At 47.6% G+C, this 13,077-nt stretch overlaps 1 pseudogene across 1 annotated transcript in view; it reads left to right on the top strand.

Moving 5' to 3' along the window:
* The first annotated feature begins 224 nt into the window (after positions 1 to 224).
* LOC310773269 (putative ATP-dependent RNA helicase DDX23 pseudogene) overlaps positions 225 to 13,077 on the top strand; it is a 20,698-nt pseudogene continuing 7,845 nt past the window's right edge. Inside the window, exon 1 of the transcript in view lies at positions 225 to 446. The product of the transcript in view is annotated as a putative ATP-dependent RNA helicase DDX23 pseudogene (transcript). The remainder of the gene's footprint in view (positions 447 to 13,077) is intronic.

Genomic DNA, 13,077 nt, shown 5'->3' on the forward strand with positions numbered 1-13,077 from the left:
TCCCCCACCAGATCGATACTGGATACAGCCAAGTATCCAGCGTTCGGAGTAGTACTAAAGGGCGAGACCCCCTACACTCTGACCAGAAGATCCACCAGGGGCAGGAACTCATCCGCAGCCACCACCGACTCCCCGCTCAGGCAGCCCAGACAAGGGCCGAGTTCGAACATAAGATCGCGCGCAAAAGGGAGACCAACCGGGACATCACCGAATACTTCAAGGAGATGATCGTGGCGACTGAGAACCTTCGCCGCCAACACGCGGAGGAGGAGGAAACCCATGAGCAGTACGACCGGCTGACAAAGCTCGCCAGAGAGTCCCAGCGGGCCCATAAACGGGTCCAAGAAGAGGCTCAACGGGTCCAAGCGGGGGCACCTTGTCAACGGGTCAAAGCAGAGGTCCAAGCAAAGGCCCAACAGGCCGAAGAGGAAGGCCAGCAGATCCAGGCACAGGCCCTCCAAGCTAAAGAGCGGTTCACCCGCCGCCTGGAGAGAAGCCGACACCTGCGGGAAGCTGAGCTGGCCCACCTCGAGGCCCGGGTTCGTGCCTGGCTGCAAGTCGAGCAGGAGCACGTAGCGGCCCGGCCTCGCGCCCGTCCACTTGCCGGGGACCCGGCAGTTCCACCTGTGCCTCTCGCCCCCCAAGACCAGAGACAGGCGTGCGTACCGGCCTCAGGGCTAGCAACCCGGAGGGCGCCACCCACTTCACCTGTGCCTCTCACCTCACCCCAGGGTCAGGTCAGCACGGCGGCTCCAGAGCCAGCGCCCCAGGCTAGGGAACCCCCGGTTCCACTGCCCAGACAAAGGCAATGGCCATTACAGATGCCACCAACACCCGCACCCAGGACACGTCCGCCGGCAAAGGTTGCCGACCCTGAGCATACCATAGAGTGCAATGGGGCGGCCAAGCCCGCCACTGAGATGCACCAGACTCAGGTAGGCACGGCGAACGTTGGGACCAACAGCACAGGGCACAGTCAGCCGGACGGCATCAACCACCCCAGGATAGCCGAGGTCGAGAGCTGGGACCCCCCCAGAGGACAGGACCAGCCATCTCAACTGCCTATTCCCAGAATCCACCTCCTGGCCCTGCCCGGGCTCACGGAGACGACTCCAGCCAAGACCCCCAGGGAGGCCAAGAAGTCCGAGCAAGTGGAGCAAGTGGACACGCCTTGGCGGACGGCGAGGCAGGAGCCCCAGATGCTTCACGGGGCGGCCGTCTCCCTCATCGTCTCGCCGGCAAGTCGCCCAGAGCAGACCTATTGCACCAAGAGAGCCCTTGCGGAACCGAACCTTGGTCTAGGCGAGCAGCCCTGCCCCATCACCGCCCTGCAGCAGGAATCCCGCCCGAGGAGTTTGCCCCTCCATCAGTTCGGGAGGATCCATCTTGTCCTGCTCGTGCACCACCGATGGAGATGGGAGCCAGGCTGGGATGGTCCAGTTCTACCTGAGACGCTGCTGCAGGCCTGGGAAGAGTGGGAGGACGACCCACCGCAATCACAGGTAGCTGTTGTGGTCGACACTGCGTGGGGAAGGCCTCTTCCCGCACTCACCACCAGCAGGCGGGGTTGCGGATCCCCCTTCCCTCTTCTCAACCCAGACAGCTGGCCAAAGACACCCCGACTCCACACGACTGCGGATAAGAGCGAGGAGTTGAAGCCGAGTTACGGTGGCCTCAGGTCGGCTCCCCCCAAGCCGGAGGAGCGTACGACCTTCGGTGCCCTCAGTGAGGATGCCACACCGGCGCTCCACGGGGCGGCCAACGGGACACTAGGGGCAGAGGCCTCCCTCCAACGAGGGCAGACAAACTGCTTCCTCACCGACCCTATGCCGCTGAGGTTCCTCGACTGGAAACTCAAGCCACCAGAACCAGAGGCTCCTCACTACCGCAGTAGCTGGGTAGGATGGGTAGGATGGGTAGACCCCTGGCTCCTGAGCGGCTCCCGCGCTGACCTCACGCGGCTGAGTTTCGTCAACTGGAAGCTCCAGCCCCCAGAGGCCATTACAGCTCGCTACTGCAGTAGGATCCCACACACATCCTGGCCAACGAGGACAGTCACCAAATCTTGGCTCTTGTGATGTACGGGACTGGACAACGGCGTGCGGCCGGTGGCCAGGCGGACCACAGCCCCCCTCACTCCCAGAATAATCAACCAAGCCCTGCCTATACCAGGTGGGACTAGAGGGCCATTCCGGCCATTTCTGGAAGAATACAGATTCCCCACAGGAATCTGGGAGCGGCTGTAGAAAAGGGCCCATAATGGCCCACCGTCAAGCCTGTTCTTGGGGCAGTCGATGCCCACCAGCCGGCGCGCCACGACGTAATGATGATGACATCATCAACAATGACACCGATGATGTCATAGCATAGAGCTCACCTGTGAGGTCATCGGCAATGTCAGACATAACATCGATGATGTCATAGCTCCCTAGAACGTTGTGACATCACCAATGACGTGATGTCATACACCAAAACGCGGGCATATAAGCCAGGTGTCCTGTGACGCTATGCTTGACTAACCTCATCCAAGAGATTCCAGCTTGACTAACCTCATCCAAGAGATTCCAGAGATTCCCTTTCCTTCACAATGTTCACCTTCACCGCGACCAAACCCGGACCCGAACTGAATCCTGGCCATCTTCCAACCGGCCAGGCCCTGGTGCCTGATTGCCTTACACCCAGTCATCCCAGCGGTATTTCAACCGAGTCCCAGGACCGACATGTCGGTCCCTATCTCCATCTCCGTGATTCTGACCGATCAGAGCGCGTGAGCCCTCATCCACGATCCAGCACACTTCACGAGGCAAGCCCAAACGCTTCGCCTCCAGCAAGCCAACAAGCTTCGCTACAAATGTGTTTTTATTGTAAAACTAAATGTGAAGTAGGGCCAAGTTATTGGAGGGACATCACAGTATAGCACATGACAGTAGAAGCGCGTTCCGAAGCGCGTTCCGCTAACACTTATCTAAATCACGTTAAATCGACAAGAGATATATATAGGCCCAGGAGGACATATATGTTTCACTAGGGTGGTGTTTTAATTTCGATGTTTTATTTGGTCCAATATTGAAATGTTCTACAATTGCAGGCTGTGTTACCATTACACATTATTTTAGATCGACCTTTTATATCTATTTCGCCTCATTTGGTTGCTATTTAGTAGCGAAATGGAGTACCCAATTGCATGCTGGGACATTCACAGGCAGTGAACTTACAACTGCTATTTCCTATAGGACGTGTGTTGTGTCTGTCTGAGCGAGGGAGTCAGAGAGAGACAGTCGTATTGACTGAGGAGAGAGGGAGAGAGTGACACAGAGAAGGGTGACAGAGGAGAGAGCCAGAGGGGAGGGAGAGAGCCAGAGGGGAGCGCTCCGCGCAACTGGCGCACACTGAATAGGCCTGGTTTTCAAAAGCGCAAAGCGCTAAATTTACGCCAGGTGGGAAGATAGCACTGCCCTACAAATCATAACTGCAGTAACTACGCCAACACTGAAACTGAGAAAAATGGCTTTAAAGTTTTTTGACTGTCCAGCCAAATGAGATATAGGTTGAAAAGTGGCAATGCGCTTATTAAATATGTATACGTTAAAGTATTTTTTCGGGGTAAAACAATTATCAATTACTTGACCTATGACCCCAGAAATGCAGATATGGCACTCTGTCTGTGTATTACCTTAAACAGATGTGTAGGTAGTACAAGGGAAAAGCGCATTAACTACAAACTAATGTGCTTCTCCTGTCTTGTTTTTCATGAGACAATTGTAATCGGTTTTGATTTCGATACCACATAATATCTGTATTTAATTGTTTTATTGTTTACATGTTTAAAACATTTAAATGGATGAGTAACAGATAAATTCAGGGAATCCTGAAGTCAGTTGATGTAATCTTCACCACTGGTGTTGCTTTTTGGTCATCATTCTGACACAATTAATTAATGAGCACAGTTGTTTTTATTATCTTAATTTAGAACAGGTTTTCTGAATTTTTTGAATTTGATAATTCATACAAGAACATATACAGTATTACATAGCATATTACAATTAAAATTAAAATGAATTACAGACTGAGTCTGAATGCTGATAATTTATGCAGCAATTAAAAGGATTGTCCTGATGAGCTAGGTAGTGATACCAAACAATTATCACTATCTACAGCCAGATTAACACAATTACCTTCTTTATTGGATGATCTCTTATGGATTATTAGCTAGGAATACAGCATTTACGATTTTAAAGACACTGAAGACTCATTCATTAACAATTTGGACAGCTGTCAGTGCGCTCTCATATTGGGAATTGACTGGATTAACTAAACAGATTGTGCCATTATGAGTGATTGATATGTTGGGCTTTGTTATGGAAAGAGCGGGAAAATTGCAGTAACTACAAAATCCAACCAAAAACCAGTCTGAACCGCAGTAACTACACCTCAAAGTGTAGTTACTGCGTTTATCTCTGTTTACGTCCAGCTGAAGCTCTGTGAAAGCAAATCAAACTGCAGTAAGTGTAGTTACTGCAGTTTTGTCTGGTTTTTGGTTGGATTTTGTAGTTACTGCAACTTTTATACTCTGTTTTCTCAAATATAGAGCAAGACTGAACTTAGAAAATTTGTCACATGATAAAACAGATATCTAAAATTTCAATTTCAATAATAACTCAATTTTGACCTAAATTGTAGTTACTGCGGTTTTGATTTGGAGGGCAGAGCAGTACGCCGAGATTTAAGGCCGACACGCCCACTCTGGCCCATTCTGGGACTGCGCCACGCCCATTCGGCCTAAAGCGCATTTGGCAGCGTAAAGCCATATTGATATCTTCCCGAAACAGGCGCAAGGCACGTTTTTTTGCGTTTAAGGCCCGTTTTAGCGCCGAAGGCCTGTGGGAGAATAGGGCCCTATATCTTGCTCACTTTGTTTACCGATGAGATCCTGCGCTCTGTACAGTATAAGCTCCATTTCTATAGTAATATTCAACATATTGTCGCCCCCAACTCATCAACATACTGATTGCTCAGTACCCCTTCGCGTCACTGGGTACAAGTTATCTTGTCTTCAAATTCTTGTTGAGAATTTGGAAGTGAGAACAAGCCGTTGAATTACGACCCAAAGGTACCGGTAGGTAATTGTTTAAATTTAGGCAATTAAAACCACTTTAGTTACATTTAGACAAGTACAACAAGTTTTGTTAATGTTATGGTAAAGTGTAGGCAAATAAAACAACTTATTTTATTTATGTGGAAGTCAGACCATGGGCCAACATGTGGATAAGAGAGTCAGGGCCGTGCGGAGACCCTTAGAGGGGCAGGGGCTCAAAATTTAAGAAAGGGCACAACACCGCCGCTCGAGGCGGTTTCACTGTTGCTAAACCGCCAGTCAGCCGGAGCTCGGCAGCTGGGCAGTGGGCAGGATGGCAAAGGCATGACCCGCCCATCTCTACCTCTGATTGGCGCAGGAGACGAGGAGAGACGCAGGATAGGATAGCCAAGCGAATGTGATTGAATCAACAACATTTGATGCTAGGCCAATCAGAGGCAGAGAAGAGCGGGTCAAGCCTTCGCCATCCTGGGAAGAAAATATTGCACACATCACAGAGACGCAAATGATTACTTAACTTCCGGTTGAAAGGTCAACATGTGTAAATTGTCGGGCATTTTATTTATTGATTGACAAATTGACAATTGATAAATTGTTATTTATTGTTATAAGTTCTTCTTGAAGGGTGCTGGGCATGCCTTCACTGTAAAATATATATATATATATTCACTGTAAAAAAAAATATATATATATATATATATATATATATATATATATATATATATATATATATATTTATAAAACGGCTCTCTCAAATCAAGCAATCTGATTGGTTCACAGCCATGGTATAAATACCGTATACTACTCTCATAACCCATGGCCATGGGTTATGAGACGCAACTCTCTTACTAAAAGGCTTTGGTTACCTCAAATGACAATGTAGGGGGGGAAAAAATGGCGGAGACAGCTGTCAGATCCTTGTGAATCGATCTTCGCTTATAACTTTACTAATACTTCGCAGAAAATTATGTTTTGTACAAGAATAGACGCGGGCTAATGTCTTCTTTGCAAAAAAAAGGCTGTTAACCCCGCATTTCTAAATAAGACGTAACGTTAGTTGGTGTCGGGCTTTGCAGAAAGCTCTCAGCTTCTCAGCAAGCGCCAGGATTGGCCAATGTCAACTTCAGTCTCCAGAACGATCCAATCAAATCACCCGCACGTCTATCTTCTTGCTAGAGGTCCCGCCTTACAGTAGTGTTTCAACTGACTCGATCAGAATGCCATGCCAGTCGGACTTATAGTATTATTATTATTATTATATTATCATACTTGGACACCGTTTTATAAACGGTGTCCCGCTGCTCAGCAGTTATCCCACTCGGCCTGCGGCCTCGTGGGATAACAGCTCATCAGCGGGATATATTTGCCACAACACACTGGCTCTCATGCTATATTGCTTAAATATATTATATATATATATATATATATCACGCCAGATATATCACGCTGAGCTGTTCATGTAATGAGTGTTTGTTTTGTGTTTACGTTGAAAACCCTAAAATAAAGGTAAAAAAAAGACCGGGTACCCAGTGCGTTAAAAAGTGAAAAAGCGATGCCAAGGGTACCTGAACGATTGTAAGTATGTTGATGAGTTTGTCAGAATATTATCTTGCTTTGTGTCTACAGGGATTCCTGAAATATGAAACATGCATTATGATCTTTAGCCAGAATGCTGCACGCATGTAAATCCAATATAATGACAAGCTGCGTTCTATTTCCCTTCCCTGAAGTTGCCCGAACTTGTTCCTCAGTAATGGAGTATGGCCTTTCTGTCAAGGGCAAATGAAGCCTCAAAAGTTGCCTACCCCTCAAATTCCTCTAAATGCATTGCTGTCAGCGTTGCGTCAATGTAATGCTCTCATTGCTTGTAAGAAGAGCAGAGGGGAATGAGATAGGCTACCTTGGCATTAATATCAGAATGCCAATTAATACGATATTTAAATGTACAGTAATAGAGTACTGCAGAGATGACGTATTTTTGTAGGCTTACCCAGAAGTCCCTGCACTGCTGGTTCGTAGGGGGAAAAGTCAATGGGATTTTGTATGGAAATATTGGTTAAATGCATGAAATAAGGTATGTGGTCAACAAAAGCTTATGAATGTGAATGTTATGAATGAATTAATGTGTTCAGCAAGATAATATTCACAAATGAGGACCACGTTTATGACTTTTGAAGCCTAAATGTGTTTGTTCTTAACGTGATTTTCAGAAAACGCTTCAAAAGTCATAAAAGTGGTCCTCGTTTGTGAAGATTTTCTTGATGAACACAGGCTGAAGAGGAATATTGAACATTTAAAGCGGACTAAGAACTTGAGTTTTTCTTCATGTCCATGGGTTCAGGAAAATGCATCTCTGCTTTGTGATGTCATTTCACAATTCAAAAGGTCCAATTTGCAACATCACAAAATAAAGCAGGTCCAGGCTACTGACTTTCTGAAAGGTGGAGAGCTGAAGAGCTGAAGAGACTCAAACTGAAAAAAACTGGTTTCAGAGTGGTTCGTTTTCAAAAGTCAACAGTCAGGTTGGGTGGCACGTCTGATTGCTAAAGGCATTAATGATTCAATCATTAATGACAATTTGATAATTTGGTGACCCCAGGATTTCGGGGGAACAATCACTGGCCAGGATTCTGACAGCAGTGTATCAGGCCCAGAGAGAGATTTGCAGCATGCAGTAACATAGTGTATCAGGCCCAGAGAGAGATCTGCAGTATGCAGTAACGTAGTGTATCAGACCCAGAGCAGCTCCTAGGCTCTGGAATAGCCTCCCCCTACACATTAGATCAGCCCAGAGCCTAGAGGCTTTCAAATCCCTGCTCAAAACGCACCTTTTCTCCCTGGCCTTCGACCTGAGTTGAACCTGCCTCCTGGCAACCTACATTGTAAATGGTAAATGGACTGCATTTATATAGCGCTTTTATCCATAGCGCTTTACAATGTGCACATTCACCCATTCACACACTGAAGGCGGCAAGCTGCCACGCAGGGTGCTGGCACAGCCATCAGGAGCAATTTCGGGAGCATGCAGTTAGTAGTATCATACCCAGAGAGAGATCTGCATGCAGTAATGTAGTGTATCAGACCCAGAGAGATATCTGCATGCAGTAATGTAGTGTATCAGACCCAGAGAGATATCTGCATGCAGTAATGTAGTGTATCAGGCTCAGAGAGAGATCTACAGCATGCAGTAACAGAGAGAGATCTGCAGCACGCAGTAATGTAGTGTATAATCAGACCCAGAGAGATATCTGGATGGAGTAATGTAGTGTATCAGACCCAGAGAGATATCTGCATGCAGTAATGTAGTGTATCAGACCCAGAGAGATATCTGCATGGAGTAATGTAGTGTGTCAGGCCCAGAGAGAGATCTGCAGCATGCAGAGAGAGATCTGCAGCATGCAGTAACGTAGTGTATCAGACCCAGAGAGATATCTGCATGCAGTAATGTAGTATCAGGCCCAGAGAAAGATCTGCAGCATGCAGTAACAGAGAGAGATCTGCAGCATGCAGTAACGTAGTGTATCAGGCCCAGAGAGATATCTGCAGCATGCAGTAACATAGTGTATCAGCATAAGAACTCTCATGGGTCTGGCGTTGAGACTAACCACTGAGCCACCATGGCATCCATGAAATGCACTGAATCCCATCTGCGTGTCCTCTGCTGCCTCGGCCCATCTAATCCACTTGGCCACTGTCGAAACAAAGATTAAAGACACTAAACATGAGTGGACTGCCCACTCTCCTTTTGAAAATTGTTCCATTACAGGGAAATGTCTGGGGAGAAAGTGCAAGGACACATGCACGGATATAATGTACTCATGCACACGCGCGCATGCACGCGCGCACGCACACACACACACGCAGGCACACACACACACACACACACACACACACACACACACACACACACACACACACACACACACACACACACACACACACACACACACAAATACACACACACACAAATACACACACACACACACAGGCATGAAAGGTGAATATAGCTGTGGCGTCTCATCAGGATGCGGCCCTTGTGGCTCAAGTTACCTCTCTCCTGTGGTAAACAGTGATGTCATGGTAAATGAAAAGGTGGGTAAACATGATCTGCAGCGGTAATCATCATAAAGCGCCAAAACCACCAATATACTGTAAACAACAAATATAAAACCCAAATATAAAACCCAGAAAACCATCGGTTAATTTTTTTTTTTTTCAAGGTACCCATCTTCGACCCCCCTGAGACCCCACCCCAAAACCAGGGTGGGCCTACCGTCCCCTGGCCAGTACTACCGTATTTCCCAAGTCGTACTGGAGCATGCGCCGCAGGACGTGCATGACATTTGCCTGAATCCACAGCTGCATGCTGCTCCATGGAGCGTGTTCTATCAAACGAGAACGGCTTCCCAAAGTGGTAAGCAGGCCGCTAAAGGAGCTTGACAACCCGTGGCTCCTGGAAGAGTTCCGAGTCAGAACGGGCTGGAAAATGGGAGTGTTGGCAGGCATGCGGCGGTGTCTCCATTAGTGGGAAAGTGACACTCTGCTCTGCTGCAGCCCAAATTTGTGATTTAAACTGATAAGACAGGAATATTTTTGGCATGAAAACCGTGCCTATAGTGCAGCTCTAATGGAACTTCAGATCACTTTCTTTGATGCTACTTACTGTGATGTGCACCGTGAAAGTAGGTCAGGAAGATTTATGCCAGCGTCCTTTAAAATGTGGGTAAACTCTATTCCGCAGATACAAAGGTGGGTAAGATGAGTTTAAGTGGGTTTACCCTCCATATTCTATCCCTATAGACCAAATCAGCGGGATGTTTACTTTTACTTCCGGGTACCCCTGGGTCCACACATTATAATGGCGGTGAACGGCACAAACTGACGTGTTGAAGACAAAAACAGAGAAAGAAGACAAAAATGGTTCGTCCGTGTTGTGTTGTTGTTTAATATCATTCATAACAACACTTTCACTAACGTTAGTGGAGACCAGACTAGCTTATTTACCTGTTGGACCAGACCAGAGTAGACTTGACGCTAAATTAAATTAACGTGGCGTCGGTAGCTCTGTCTGTAACGTTAACGAGTCTGCTCTCGCCGAGAAGAGCCTGGTGACGCGAGGTTACGAGTCTGCAAAAAAACAGTTAGCTAGCTAACACTACATAAAACAAACACAGAAGAAAGGCTAGATACGTCGGACAAGCATGTTTACCAACCGTTTAACAATTTAAATTGAAAGTAGTCGGCCGAAAACAACGAGAGGGTTTGACAGCATTTATTTGACAACACGCACATTTAAACCTGCCGCCTTCCCCAAGTGGTACCCGGAAGTAAATTTGTTTACATGGTGACGTCACGGTGATTTGGTCTATACTCTTAGACACACACACGCATACACACACACACGTGCGTGCACACACACACGCACACGCACACGCACTATGCTATTTTTGCTTTATCTCTCACTCAAGTCAAAATAACTCAACTCACAGTCTCATGCAGTGGCCCTGCATAACAAGGTACAGGGATGTGGACAGGGTTCTAAGGGACTAGATTAGAACCATTAAGTGTGGGGGGATGTCACAGGCCAGTTTTTAAATGCTTTGTCCCTGTAAATTAACTTTAGGGGTTGAGACGAGTGAGTGAATGGTTGAATGGTGTGGGAAAATCCTAATTGAACACAGCCGCGGCTGATTAGGAGACTGGGGTTTTTGCAGTGGGCTGGCGTTCTTCTCGCCCTTTTAAAGGCAGCCGTGGAGGTGAGAGCAGAGGAGAGAAGGCAGACGTGGTGGAGAACCAGGGGGATCTTCGATGTCGAAGTGGGGAGGGTGCTGGCCAAGGATGTGAAGCAGACCTGACGGTGAAGGAAACCTGACGCAGGAGCAAACGCAGGCCTGGGCAAGAGCAGCCAAACCAGAAGGTTGACGGGACGTTTGGAAGAGGGCAGAGCTACGAACACGAGTAGTGAAACTCCCGACGGCGCATGGTATCCAGACCCACCACCATTGACAGCAGTCTGACGGCCAGAGGGACTGCACCACACAGCTTTTTCGGAGGGGAAGCATCGTTGGAATGTAGAGGGGTGTAGTCACGACGCACCCCTCTTACAGCTAAGTACCCCTCTTATGTCTCCTGCAAATTGTCATCCTTCCTGTTGTCCTCCTGCCTTTCCTACCCCTTTTTTACTGATGTACCCGGCCTGACCAGATGAACATTGTTTTTAGATTTGTACTTTGACACTGTAGCCTACTTTGAGGGCCATTTTATTGTACCTCGCCCCACCTAAACAAAGCCCACATACCACCTAGCCACTTGAACGGCCTGCTATGTCAGCTATAGCTGTCCCTTTTTGACGTGCGGTGTAAAGCGTGCTTTTGATAAGTGAAGAAGTTATAATCACGCGTGCAATTACTGTGGAGCGCGGGGACACCTCGGCATTCCGAAATGTCGGCACTCCGAAATACCGGCATTCCGACAAAATTCTAACCCTAACCTCGCCATTGCGAAAGAACCCTCCCCCAGACCCTAACCCTAAACCTAACCTCTCCCACCCCCACGCCTAAGCCTAACCTAACCTCTCGGCGAAACATTTTTTGGAGATAAAAAAGGGCCGCCTCTCCGAAAGCATAGAAGTCAATGATCGGAATGCCGACACTTCGGAATGGCGAGGTGTCCCCGTGGAGCGCGGAGCATTGCCCCCTTCAACTTTCCATAGCATAAAGCTAAATACCCAAGAGGTTCTTAAATCACTTGTGAATTTGCAGTGATATTTTGCAGTGCTGTTTCCTTCCTTTTTTGGCCATTGTTCTGGACAAATTCTGACCACTAGCTGGTTTTGCCATCTCCTTCGGGAGCCTGGGCCTCTGCCCAGTCAAGTGACTTGTCTCATTATTCCCCCGTAGCTTCCTTGGAGGTGTTCGGAACACGAACGGAGCGGACAGAGGACACTGTGGGACCTACTACACCTGGACTGTGGGCTGGGGTTTCTAATATTTTCCTACTTTGTAATAAAGATTATTGTGTATCCAGCTCCTGGTGTCCTGTCTGATGGTTCTGGTTGGCTCCCCACCTGTATACATATAGTTCGTGGTTGTAACATCTGTTGGCCACTGGTCACATTTGTGACCAGTGTATCGGGTCCGTAGTACCCTAAAAAGCATGACAAATCTGATGAAATGGCAGCACTCACACAAGAAAGTTTCAATACTTTTTAATACAGCACAGCAGCAGTAGCCTACAAAACGGACGCATTTCAGCCTTCAGCTTTCCTCAGTGTGCTAACAGTAGGCTACTAACACTGAGGAAAGGCATTGGAAAGGTAGCTAGTGTCGGGACGTAGTGAACTATATGGGAACAATCAAACGAGTTTCGGACGCTACCTCACTCTTCTCCTTTGCTAAACGCGACCACATTGCATTGTGGTTTGGGAGAAAATGTAGGGTACATTTTGCTGTTCACTAATTGCAGTGCATTGTGGGTATTTTATAGTGGACTCGACTGTATAGTTAATCAAATTAACAGTTGAGAATTTGGACACTAATAAAAAATGGTGGACTATACAGTAGTCCACTATTTCTGTAATAGGGACCGTAAAGTGCGAATTTTGTCTTATTTTGGTGACTGGGTTTCTCTCTCTCTCGCACGCACGCACGCATGCACACACACACACACACACACACACACACACACACACACACACACCTCTATCATTACCAAAGTTGTCATGGCAACAACCTAGTTCCGGCTGGCATGGAGCTTGAGTGCTGGCACTTTGAGGGGATTGAACTAAACAAAGCGTTGGGACACTGCCCAGGGACCGTGCCACAAACAGCCCACTGTTACCCCGAGGGGTCGACAGCTAATTATAAAGCAGGTTGGCTAAATGCATCCCCAAAACACTGTCAAACCCTACATTTTTCAATCCAGTCGCCAGGATCAAATATGGGCTTTGTACGTTTCTACAATCGAGAGCCTCGGCTACCACG

The sequence above is a fragment of the Poromitra crassiceps genome (assembly GCF_964638095.1).
Source record: "Poromitra crassiceps genome assembly, chromosome: 3".
In the NCBI taxonomy this organism is placed as follows: Eukaryota; Metazoa; Chordata; class Actinopteri; order Beryciformes; family Melamphaidae; genus Poromitra; species Poromitra crassiceps.